General features: G+C 51.9%; 1 long non-coding RNA gene across 1 annotated transcript in view; it reads right to left on the reverse strand.

Annotated features, from left to right (window-relative positions):
• Positions 1-2,222: 2,222 nt before the first annotated feature.
• LOC107184555 overlaps positions 2,223-9,310 on the reverse strand; it is a 25,025-nt gene continuing 17,937 nt past the window's right edge. The window contains exon 3 of the long non-coding RNA XR_001515411.1: positions 2,223-2,712. This is a non-coding gene — a long non-coding RNA (uncharacterized LOC107184555). The remainder of the gene's footprint in view (positions 2,713-9,310) is intronic.

Consider the following 9,310-nt stretch of genomic DNA (forward strand, 5'->3'; position numbering starts at 1 on the left):
CCATGTCCTGAAGGCGAGAGATGTGAGTCACTCAGCCTGTGAGGATGTGGAGCAATGAGCAGAGTTCCGATAGTCACACTCTCTTACTTTAATCATGGGCAGTTTCTCTCACTTAGAACTTGCATACGGGAAGATTTTACAAACTAGAGATAAGCTATAGAAACATCTCAGTATAATATACGGACAGATATGTAAACAGAAATAGAGGAATAAATGGATGGATGGATGAGTGGATGGGTAGATGGATGGATGGATAGGTGGGTGGATGGATGGATGGATGGATGGATGGATGGATGGATGAGTGGATGGGTGGATGGATGGATGGGCGGATGGATGAGTGGATGGATGGGCGGATGGATGGATGGATGGATGGGCGGATGGATGAGTGGATGGATAGGTAGACTTGGGGTAAAGCAAGCCCTTTCAGGAGTCCTTCTGGAAAGAACGCGCAGCCTGGTTTCTCCTGGTTTCTGGAGCCGGCGCGGAATGCCAAGGCGCGGCGTTTCTTGCCGTGTAACCTGGAAAGGCTCCGTGTGTCCCGGCAGCAGTTTCTTTCCACACCCAGGGAGGCCGCTTTCCGCTGACTCTGCACCGTTTCCGGCAGGTCCCTGGCCTGGCTGGCGCCCTCGGCTTTTCCTGTCCTGGGAGGCTGAGTGAGTGGATGGGTAGATGGATGGATGGATAGGTGGATGGATGGATGGATGGATGGATGGATGAGTGGATGGATGAGTGGATGGATATTTGGATGGATGGGTAATGGGTGGAAAGATGGATGGTGAAAGAGAAATAGAAAGAATGAGAGAGAGGGAGCGGCTGATTTCTTTTTAGTCCTAAGAGTGGCTTTTGTTGAGAAGTATTAACTGATCCAGAAGACATTGTATGGCATCATATTGTGAGATCTGGAGAGCTCCATGTCTTTCTGACTGTTTACCTGTAGTTTGCTAGTTTGCACGATTGAATCTTTCTTTACTCTAGCTCACTTCTCAGTAGACCTAAGAGGAAATAATTGTGATTCAAATAAAATTGGCCCACTTTAAGACCTGTCCCAGTTTGGTATGACATGTGGGGAGAGAGAGAGAGAGAGAGAGAGAGAGAGAGAGAGAGAGAATTTCAGCCCCCAAAATCACTGAACAGTAATGTAGACCTCTACTGAAAAGCTCTTGGAGGCACCCAGGTGGGAATTCCGTGGGGTTTACAAAGCACATTATAAATTCAGCTTCCTGACTCCCTCATTAGACATCCCTCCTTGTCCCCCAAGTTCTCTGTAGTTATACAAATGTCCTCACATCCTCAGCTCCACGGAGAGCCTGCCTTTCCAGAGGACTGTCCTTTTACATAGAGCCATCCTTCCTCCCTAAACCCTTCCCTGAAAGGGTCTAATGGCACGAGCGGTGGTGGAAGGAGGGGCTTAATGACTGACCTTTGTTTTTGTCACACAGAGATTGACCTTTTCTTTCTCTTTAGGCATAAAAGTTAAGGTTAGAAATACTAATTTGTGTCTGTGAAGTTACGGACTGCTTTCCAAAGTGGTAAAGTCCATGCCCCACGGGATGTCCTCCCTGAGTCCTGAGAGCGGGCGTCTTCTGGGCAAGGAGAGAGGAAGGAAGGAGGGGAAGGAAGTTCAGACTCATCCAGGCTGCGGCGGGAATGCGTGCCTCTCAGAGATGCAGAAACCCTGGGACCCAGTCTGAGGACTTGGTGTCAGGCCGGCCAGGCTGCTTCCTGCTGGGTGGGCTCTCGGGGGCACCGGTCGGTCCCAGGGCCCCCTCTCTCCCCACCGGTGACATGGGGTCATGAGGGCCTGCCCTGTCAGACCTCCGTTGCTGCCACAGGTGACACTGCTTTGAAAATCACAGGCACAACCCAAATGTAAGAGTCGTGGATCCAAGAGAGGGGGTTGGGTTCCCCTCCTGTGTGAGGTGGAGGAGACCTGATCAGCCTCCCAGGGCTGCCTCCACAAACCCAGCCCGAGAGACGTAAACAGCAGAAATGCATTCTTCACAGCCCCGGAGGCTGGACGTCCCGGAGCGAGGTGCCAGCAGGTTGGCATCATTCTGAGCATCCTCCTAGGCTCACAGCTGCCCCCACCCGCCTCACGTGGTCTTTCTGGTGTGTGTGTCTCTGTAGTGATCTCCTCTTCTTAAAAGCACCCATAGTGGATCTGCCCACCCGATGGATCACCTCATTTACCTGTCACCTCTCTAAAGGCGCTTTCTCCATTCTGAGATGGGTGCTAGGATTCAATATCCCTTTCGGGGGGATACCACTCAGCCAATTCCTGATTGTCACCTTTCTTTGTTGAGATGTTAATTTTACTTTCTTGATCTTAATGTATTATTGACTTGGAACTGTCTGAAGCTGCTTTGTGAGGAGTCAGACTAATGTCCTGGCTGCTTCCCCCTTCATCTGCTCGCAGTTTGAGGAAACGTTGAAATTCTGAGTTCCGTATTTCAGGCTGTGAGTGGCTGTGGGTTTGAGGCAGGAGGGGTAGCGTCTGTGAGACCTTATTCATCAGTCTCCTTTGAGGCTATCCCTGGTGTTCCTGCCATTCACAGTGAAGTCAACAGCACTGGTGATTCATCTTCGTTGATAACCAGCTTCCAAAAAAAGAGAGGGCATTTCCATCATTCCAGATCTGCTTCTGAGTGGTAATTCATTGTTCGTGGTCATGTGCCAGCCATCTTCTGGTGTCTGACGAAACCTAGTACTTCTCTGTATTTTTCCAGATCAAAGATAAAGAAATGGAAACTGTAATTTTCATTAGTCTCACCAAAAACTGTATACAAAGTCATGAAGTACACAGGACAATGCTCAGGAAATGTTTACCTTCTATATTTGTTAGGCTGGCAAATGTAGAATATATTTAATACATATTTCAAATATATATTATGCATACATTATATACATACAATACATTATATACTATACATGGATATACTATGGATATTATATATATGGATGTATATGGTTACATGTAGTTAATTTTCCCAGGTCTCACACCACCTGAGGTACAAATGGAGTCACCTTAATAGAAACAATTTAAATCCCCCCAGCTTCTTTTTTTATATATATAAATTTTTTATTGTTGATGGTATTACAGATACGGGGGGAGGAGGGGAGTGGGCGAAAGGGGAGCTATCTTTAATACTATCCAGCTTCCTCACTACGTATTTAGAGAGATCTGAGCCGGCTGGGAGTTGAGCCCGAAGAGAGAGATGCCATCATGCTGAACTGAGCAGCCCTTCTTTCTGAACCAACACGTCCCTACTGACTTGGTGCCTGTGTTGGACCTCCAGCTGGCCTGGTAGATTCAGGTGCCTCGGTGGCACGTTCCCCAGGCACATCCATGCACCCTGATTCCTGGCAACATGTCCGGCCAGGGCCCTGTCGCGTATAACATACGTTACCTTGAGAACTTCTTACAAAGAGCTTCCCTTTGCGTGATCTCTCTAATGTCAAAGTAGCGATGTTTGCTAAGGGTACTTGCTCTCCTTCTGGAGATGAGGAAACTAAACTGCCTCAGGCGAAGCAGTGACTAAGTTAAATTAGAAACCAGACATTTCAGCATCGAGTCTGGGAGTGGGCGCAGAGGGCAGGCCCTGAGGGCACTGCAGGGGCAGCCCCACCGGCCTGGTCGGGGCACCTGGGGGACACGGGCCGCGCTGAGTCACAGCACCCAGACGTCACCCCTATGAGAAGCAGGAGGGACCCCCTGAATTGAGCTGAAGGGTGACATTGAGCTGAACGCTCAGTCTAATCAACACGAGGACCTCCTGTGCACCCACAGGCCAGGCCGAGGAGGCCAGGAGACAGCCGGAGCGGCTTCAGGAACCGCCCTTTACTGCTTGTGCCCAGTTAACGGTCCCAAGGATGAGGTGAGAACAGACCCGTTTTTCTAAATGTGAGATTTTTGTTTATCTGAAGCCTTAGCATGACCGGCCGGCTCCGTCACTGCTTGCACACATTTTCTCTTTATTTAATTCCCGGGCCCGAGGCTGGGCGGGGGCTGGTCTGCCAGAAATAAGGCTCTTTCTTCAGACAGGGCTGTGCCTGCAGAAGGAACCTTGGTGCACTTCTATATTCAGAACCCGAAATGGCCATTTGAGAGGTGTTGACATTTGCGTATTAAGGGTGTAGGGACTGGGAACTTTAAGGCGTTTCCCTCTATAAATTACTCAGTGCAGACCGAGGCCCCAAGGCCACGAGGGCCCGGCTGCGTGAGGCCCCGGCTGCTTCCCCGACAGGCTTTCCTGGCCACGCGGAGCTCAGGCCCAGGAGTGTGAGCAAACCTGTGTCTGAGGGACGGGGAAGAGACCGTCTCTCTGCCCCCCCTCTCCCCCCCCGCCGCCTGAGTCAGTGCAAACGCCACAAGGGGAGCAGGGCTCCCAGGAGGGAGTTTCTTCTTTGAAATCAGTACCATGAATATTCTGTTTTCTTTCCTTATTACCTGAACGAGAAATTACAGTTACACTCCAACTGCCATTTATTCTGCGGATCTTTCTCCCCACTGCACAGCCTACTTTGGGGGCCTCTAACTTCCCCCACTTCCCTTTCGGGGAAGGGGAACCTCAAGGTCAGGGTTGGCCAGCCCTCCGCTCCACTCCCTCTCATGACGGAAGTGTAGAATGGAACCTGGGAGAAACTGCATGTGTAGAGCTTTCTTTGGATTCCGAAAAGGCTTTCATTACATTTTCAAACGCTTTAAATTAGTAAAACCCTTTATGAAAAACATACCTATTTGACTTCATAGCTAAAGCCATGGAAAGGAAAGGAAGATCACAGACTTAAATCTTAATAGTCAAATGTTGCCATGTATGAGAACAGTATTTTGAGGGAAGGAGGCGAGTGTGCCCCAGACGAGGGTCAAGGGTCCCTCCACCCTGTCCCTAATACTCGGAGTCACAGCTGTCCCTGCCCCTGAGTATCCAGCCCACGCAGATGTCTGTACAAGGGGCAGGGGTCGCTTTTACGGGAATGGCTGCGTGACCTCCCGCAGAGGCAGGGCCTGTGCTCACGAGGAAACGGGGTTTTAAAGTGGAAGCTAGTAGCGCACTCGGGTCTGGGGCCACCCCCGGGCCTGAAAGCGCAGAGGACGCCGGCACGGGCATTCCGGAAGAGCACCGGTCACTGTCCTCAGAGGAGCACAGGGAAAGGCTGTTTTCGGACTGAATGTTCATGGGACGTTCTGCTGGTTACGAAGGGACAGGGCCACCAGCAGCCACGTCGAGGTCTCTGTTGTATGTCCAATACGTGGGACGATTACCAACCACCTCCCCTCCAGCCCCTCCGTGAGCTAGTGAGGTCCCCCCTGTCATAGTCATTTTCAGAACGAGGAGGGGAGTCAAGGAGACCTAGAGGCACGGGAAGGGGCGCAGCCTGTGAGCTGGGGAGCTCGCCTGGACTCCCGCCGACAGCTGTGCACTGGGAACCTCCGTCTCCCATTGTCTTCTTCAAACGCACACACAGCCCGGCCGCGTGGCTCCGTGGTCGAGCGTGGACCTGTGAACCAGGTGACCACGGTCCGATTCCCGGTCGGGGCATGTGCCCAGGGTGCAAGAGGCAGCCAATCAGTGATTCTCTCTCATCATTAATGTTTTTCTCTCTCTCTCCCACTCCCTTCCTCTCTGAAATCAATAATAATTTAAAAAAACATTTAAAAACCCCTCATAGTTTCAACAGCAAATGGACACAATTCTACCTATTACTAGTAGACCTGTCTCAGGACGTGTCTAACTTTAAAAATCATCCGGAGTTTTGATGAAGATAATGTATTTGTAACTATTTAATTATAAGTAGCCTTATGAAAATTCCTGATCGCATCAAGTATACTGCTCTACTTTTATATCAAAATATCAAGTACTAATTTTTTCCAAGTACTTACAATTTATCTTCCATCGTTCAATTATATATATTTAATTTATATGTCTAGAATTCAGAGTTTCAATTAAAAATTGTGAATTAGATTCTAAGGGTTGGGAAGCTAGTAAATGGCAAATATATGTGAGATCATTCCAACGCTGCAATAAGAGTGTTGAACACCTGCTTTAAGGTGTGAAGCGAGGACAATGGCAGGGTGCCCAGCTCTGGCGGGGCTACGCACCCACCACCCTCCCGTCGACCGAGACGGTTCCTTGAGAATTAGCAATGCCTGCCTCACGCTTCTATGTCCCTCCTGTGCTCCATCTGCAAGGACAGATCGCAGCGAGGTGGCGCCTCGGTGTTTTCAAGGATAAACACATAAGGTTAATACTGACTTGATTGATAGAGGGACTCTCCGCAGCGCAGAGACCAGCGAGCCAGCACGATGAGTCAGGCCCGAGCCCAACACCTACCGGTGTGCACATCTCCTTATAAAGAGATTCCGGGAGTAACTATTGCGAAACATGAACTCCCTGGTAAAGAGGCAGGACATGAAACAGCTCCACGAATCGGGAAGTTAATGGTCACACTGCTAGGATGCCAGACCTGTGAGAAAAGCAGGGCTTTTTCTGCAAAGTCACAGTTAGAAATAATGACTAACTGATGTGCCAAAGCCTAATTTGGGGAAGGAAAAAAGATGGCATAGAAGCGAGAAAAAAAGCACATGGTGGATATCAGGAACTAGTCTTAGATAAACGAATAGAAAATATTAGAAAAAAGAAACCTTTGAATGGAAGAGGTGAGCCCAAGAGCTGGCAAGTGGTGCAGGAGACATCGGGCTCTGCTATGGCGTGGTGGGGGTGGGGGTGGGGTGGTGAGAGGAGAGCCTGGGAAACCGCAGAAGTTCCTCAGGAGTTAGCAGTGTGCTTTTTGAAATTACGTAGGCACTGGGATTTAGTTCTCTTTCTTAGTAGGAATAGGAGACACTAAAAAGAAAGCTTTAAGTGGAAAATAACTCAAATTCCTAAACTGCTCCATTCATTTAAAGCCATAGGAGAAAGGACTGGGATTTGCAGTTGTTATAACCAGAGGAGCCTGTGAACCCAGTGACAGGAATCTAGTTGGAGGATTTGAATGGCTCTAGTAACTACCCCAGAGACCACCTTAGCGTGCACAGCACGAACAATGTGGACAGTGCGGACAGTGTGGACAGCGTGGACAACGTGGACAGTATGGACAGTGTGGAGAGTGTGGACAGCACAAACAATGTGGACAGTGTGGAGAGTGTGGACAGCATGGACAATGTGGACAGCGTGGACAGCGTGGACAGCGTGGACAGCGTGGAAAGTGTGGACAGTGTGGACAGCGTGAACAGTGTGGACAGTGTGGACAGCGTGGACAGCATGGACAGCGTGGTCAGTGTGGACAGCGTGGTCAGTGTGAACAGCATGGTCAGTGTGAACAGTGTGAACAGTGTGGACAGCGTGGACAGTGTGGAGAGCGTGGAGAGCGTGGACAGTGTGGTCAGTGTGAACAGTGTGGACAGTGTGGACAGTATGGACAGCATGGAGAGTGTGGAGAGTGTGGACAGTGTGGACAATGTGGACAGCGTGGACAGTATGGACAGCATGGACAGCATGGACAATGTGGACAGCGTGGTCAGTGTGGACATTGTGGACAGCGTGGACAGTGTGGACAGTGTAAACAGTGTGGACAGCGTGGACAGTGCGGACAGCGTGGACAGTGTGGACAGCATGGACAGCATGGACAGTGTGGATTGTGTTGATAGTGTGGACAGTGTGGACAGCGTGGACAGCATGGACAGCGTGGACAGCGTGGACACTGTGGACAGTGTGGACGTGTGGACAGTGTGGACAATGTGGACAGTGTGGACAGCATGGACAGCGTGGACAGCGTGGACACTGTGGACAGTGTGGACAATGTGGGCAGCGTGGACAGTGCACACTTTCAGTTTCCTGAAGGATGCTGGCTTCTTGGTAATGTGTCAGCCCCCGCTTGCCCAGCACTGAAGCAGACATGCTTGTGGAAGAAACGCGAAAAGCACCGATTCTGCCTCAGGAACTTGCTAACGTGCTAGCTTTTTGTGGCTAATTCCTCCTGTCGTACTCCCTCCAATGAGCTTTGGAACAGACCGGAGAAGTCCGGCATGATGAAAAGGAAACACCGGGAAGCCCTTTGTCTTCTTGTTTCTAATCTGTGCAGCGAGGATCCACTGCGAAGTCTTATTCCAGGCCGGGGGCACAGTACCCACCCTCGGCTTTGGTTCAGCGCGTCCCGCGCTCAAAGACCCACCCCCCCCCATGCCCCTGTCCACGGCAGCGTGAGGGGCGCCCCGAGAGCCAGAGGCGGGGTTCCCTCCCACCGAGGTCTCCCTCCTGCTGTGTGGGCTGAGCTCGGGCCACGGGATGGCTGCCGTCCCTGCTCAGGCTCCTGCCGTGGCCCCCGCCGTCCGCTGGCTCTCGGCCTTGGCCCCTCCTCTGTCTCCTGGGATCGCCTGCCTTCGCCCCGGTATTGCTTTTCTGGTTTCTTCCTTTATTTGGGGGAGGGTGGGGCAGTAGTTGGTTTTTTCCACGTTTTCCTCCGCCCTGCCGTGGGTCTAGTCGTGAATGTTTCTCTCAGCACACCCTGCCTCATGCTTCGTAGCTCCTGGATCAGAAGCAGAAGCCCAGCTACGCTCTCCCGGACACAGCCTGTTCCCTATAATAATTCCTTTATTAAAAGTAAAAACTGCCACCCAGCCCCTCCGTTTCCTTCCTCCAACCTCAATGCCCCGGCCCTTCTTCCCCGACCCTCAGGGGAGCAGTTTGCTTCCGGCTCTGGGACCGAGGCTCTGGGTAGGAGCGTGTCCCCTGGATGGCAGTCCCCTCTGTGGGCAACGCATCGCAGAGCAGCGCCTGAGCCATTGCCTAGGGCGCTGGCACTGAAGTAACTCACCCAGGCCCTTCCTTCCGACTGAGGGCTTCTCCACACGGCGCAGGCCGCCCTGGAAAACAGGACACTGAATCCGGGAGAGAGAAGCTCAGCGCTCGGCTGCCGGTCTATGTTGTTTCTCCCTGAGGTCGGCACCCGGCTCCTCCTACACCAGACAGGGAGACCCTGTGAGCCCAACACTCACGCCTGTGCCAAGAGATGCCATCGGTGAGGACCAGGAGGGTGGCCATGTGACAGGGCAGTTCTCAGCTCCACCCCACCTCCCCCAGCGGGGCATTGGGCCCCCACCCCTGCTGGGGCGCCCCACCCTTCCCTTGGGGCATCCTGCCCTCCCTGCTGGGGCGCCCTGTCCTCCCCTTCTCGGGCGTCCTGCCCTACCCTGCTGGGCAGAGCTCCTCCATGCCCAGCCCAGGTCCCCCTGGAGGCACTGAGACAAGTCTGACCCCAGGTACAATGACCAGGAAACTGGCTCTTTCTTCGTTTCCCTCTGAGGCCAGAT

Source organism: Myotis davidii, unplaced genomic scaffold, assembly GCF_000327345.1.
Source record: "Myotis davidii unplaced genomic scaffold, ASM32734v1 scaffold1466, whole genome shotgun sequence".
Taxonomy (NCBI): Eukaryota; Metazoa; Chordata; class Mammalia; order Chiroptera; family Vespertilionidae; genus Myotis; species Myotis davidii.